Genomic DNA, 3,507 nt, shown 5'->3' on the forward strand with positions numbered 1-3,507 from the left:
GGGGGGGGGAATATTGGTTTATAGTGGAAAATTAAAGACAGCCCAATTATCTTAGAACAGTCTAAGGCCCCATACAGACTGGCCAAAATAAAGCAACTTCGGGCCACTGTGGAAGTATGTTGTTTAAATGATGCATGCATCCTAAAAGTCTGGAAGCCACACCAAAGCCATTATCCAGTCCTAAGGACTGGAGAGCAGCTTTGGCACGGCTTCTGGACTCTTAGGACACATGCATCATTTAAACAGCATACCTCCAAAATGACCTGAAGCAGCCTTATTTTGGCAGTCTGTATGGGGCCTAAGTCATATTTGCATGAATCCTACCAGCAGTACCAACTAGATTAAAGCCTATGAATCAATTGTTGAATGGTGAGTCAACACTTATGTAAATCCCATTGATTCAATGGGTCTACCAGTATGATTCAAATAAGTGAATCTACTCCCAATATTCAGTAGTAAAAGGCACTTATAAAATGTTAAAAACAATACAAAGCAATACTTTCTCAGATAGCAAAGAATCATAGAGTTTGTCAAGTCCATCCCCCGGTCACCTTAAATGCAAGACATTAGCTAAAACATAAAAATGCAACCAAATGTCTATAAGAACAGCTGATATGATTACTGTGATCACTTGTATGAGGAAATGAGGGGAAGCTGCTGTACATGCAGAAGTGGCAACTTTTGATAAGTTTTGACATCTGTGGATCAGGATGTGTATGCCGCACACTTCCTCACAGGCCAACTATACGCCCAGTTTTCAGCTATGTCATAAGAGTAATTCAATTAATCAATTTTATTTACGGTGTTTAACCAAAGTATCTCAAAAATATATTAGTACTAACCAGAAGAAGAAAAAATACAAATATGCCAATGCACTTAAGTAAAATTTCCAAAAATCCAAATGTTCATATAGACAGGCAGTACCTCACACATCAGGATGCAGGGACCTATGTTCTAGCATCCCACTTTCAACATTTAATAATAAGTCTGGTCCTGGGTGTAGCAATGACAGCTTCATAGAATTGAGCCATGATTTCAGTTATTTGAGTGTCTTCATCCCCAAGCAGTAATGTCAAGTAATGATCAGCTGGTCTTCCTGATAATTTTTGTAAAATTGGGTAGATTAAAGAGGAGCACACACTTTGATAGAATGGGAAGTACAATATGATGTGCACCAGTGATTCAACTGAAGAATCAGAACATGTCTGATTCTCATAAGGGAGCTTCTTATATTTTCCTTCCAAAACAGCAGAAGAGAGGATGTTAAAACGGGCTGCAGTGAAGACAACCCTAAGTTTGGATGCTGTTATCTTAGTCAAATAGGTTGGACTACCAAAATCATTTCCAAACTTCCTAAAACTGGGATATTCCTAATTTTACCCTTATGGTTCTGTAATTCTATATCCCAGATACGCTGTCGAAAGACTGATTTGGCCCTTTCATAGCCCATTTGTACTAGGGTTATCTGAGAAAATCCACACATACAAAAGGTGCTGTTTATCATCAATTTCCAGGAGGAGGAGTAATTGTCTGATAAGACCAGTGGAGCCAACCTGTGTGGAATAAACAAAAATTTAAGCCAGACGTTAATTATCAGAACCCAAGGTTGTGCTTTGATGGTGATCAGGCCCACTTCAAGGCACATTGCTACATTTAAAGCACAACATGGCACTGAAAATATATTTCTCAGAAATTTTGTCTGTAATAATGCAAACTTATCAAACTTATTGTAAGTACAGAATTGGGCTCCATATAGTAAAACTGAGATGACTTTGGATTCAAAAACTTGTATGGCAGCAGGTATATATATATTGTCCTCCTCTGATGTAGAAAAAAATCCACAGACCTATCATATTTCTATACGCACTTTTGAATTGCCTGTTCTGCCTGGAGTTTTGTCTGAATCACTACTGAATCACTAGTCCTAGATACAGTATTTAAAGCTATTTACTTGTTTGATTGTTACATCATTTATTTGTCAATTGTGACTAGTATTTTTCTTTGAGAAAACTAATACCTTGGTTTTATTATAATTTAACATTAGGGTTTCATTATGGTAGTATATAGCTAATTGTCTCAGTAGTCTTCTCAGGCCAATTTCAGTGTAATATAATAGAACAGCATCATCTGCGTATAGCAGAATAGATTTGGGGTGATGGGCCAATTGAGGCGAATGGAAAGACTTTCCTTTTAAGAAACCAATCAAAGAATTGATGGGCAGATTAAATAACTGGGGGGCTAAGATGCAAATCTGCTTAACACCTCTATGAGTAGGAATAGTCTTAGTGAGGTGGCCTTTGTTGTTTTATTTTACTCTAAAGCTCGTATGAGCATACAAGCCCTAAATGTGTATTAACCATCTTTTATCTACAGATAGCTCCTGCAACTTTCTCCATAATAGGTCTCTGTTAACTGACTCAACTGACTCTGTTAACTGACTGATTTGAAGTCAATAAAAGCTACATTTAATTCATCTGTCTATGAGGCCATATATTTCTCAGCCCCATGTTTTAAGATGAGTCCCTGATCCAATGTTGAACGACCAGGTAAGAAACCTGCTTGTTCCTGTATGAATCTAGGCATAACGATATGAAGATGCCAACAGCTTTATCAATGCAGTCATGATGCTTCTGAATCTAATACATAATTTCAGAATCGTCCTACCAGGAGCAAGGCAGGAAGAAGACAGAGGTTAAACAGTTCTAATATGTCCCCTTTAGGAGAGGCCAGGCTCTGGCCTTTGTTTTTCTCTCCCTGCCTATCAGGAGCCTAAGAGGCGGAGCTACCCAATGTTAAGGAGGCTCGGCTCCTTCTCTCCTGGGAAATCAATATAGGTAACATGATATGGCCAAGCTTATGTTGCACATTTTAACATGTTGTGTCTGAACAACAGTGTAAGTAAACATGACAGCGCAACACTGAACCAGTCGGGGAAAGTTTTTTTTTAAAATAAGCCATAAATCACACGCTTACCAGCAATGTTTTTGTGCTCATCTTAGAATGCAAACCTCGCTATGAAGCTCCTACTATTTACTACATACACTCATATATAAGTCAAGAAATTTTAGTCAAAAAATAGAACAAAAAACACCTGAGCTGACTATCCACAAGTCAATGTAAAGGTATTCCCCGTTGACAAGGTTGTTAAGTCATGTCTGACCACAGGAGGTGGTCCTCATCTCCATTATTAAGCCGAAGAGCCAGCATTGACTACTCCGTGATCATGTGGCCAGCATTAACTCTTATTTTAAAAAGGAACCATACCCTGGTGAAAGGCAAGAGCATACTCTGATCTGGAAGCAATAACCCCCCCTCCCCACTCTCTTATCCATCAAGCCTTTTGGGTGAGCACAAACAATTATGCCTGTTGGAATTTTGTAAGTTCTTTGGCATTTTTTTCCTTAGCTTCATCCTTGAGATCCTTTGTTATATGCCCTAAATTTTACCCTCAACCTAGCCAGGGGTCATATCACAATCTATATGGACTCTGAATGAAAATAAGTCTAA

The 3,507-nt window shown here is 38.4% G+C and overlaps 1 protein-coding gene across 3 annotated transcripts in view; it reads left to right on the top strand.

The window, feature by feature from the left end:
- ZFYVE27 (zinc finger FYVE-type containing 27) overlaps nucleotides 1-3,507 on the top strand; it is a 668,411-nt gene that overhangs the window by 17,217 nt on the left and 647,687 nt on the right. The window lies entirely within an intron of this gene.

This window comes from Sceloporus undulatus, chromosome 3 (genome assembly GCF_019175285.1).
Source record: "Sceloporus undulatus isolate JIND9_A2432 ecotype Alabama chromosome 3, SceUnd_v1.1, whole genome shotgun sequence".
Classification (NCBI taxonomy): domain Eukaryota; kingdom Metazoa; phylum Chordata; class Lepidosauria; order Squamata; family Phrynosomatidae; genus Sceloporus; species Sceloporus undulatus.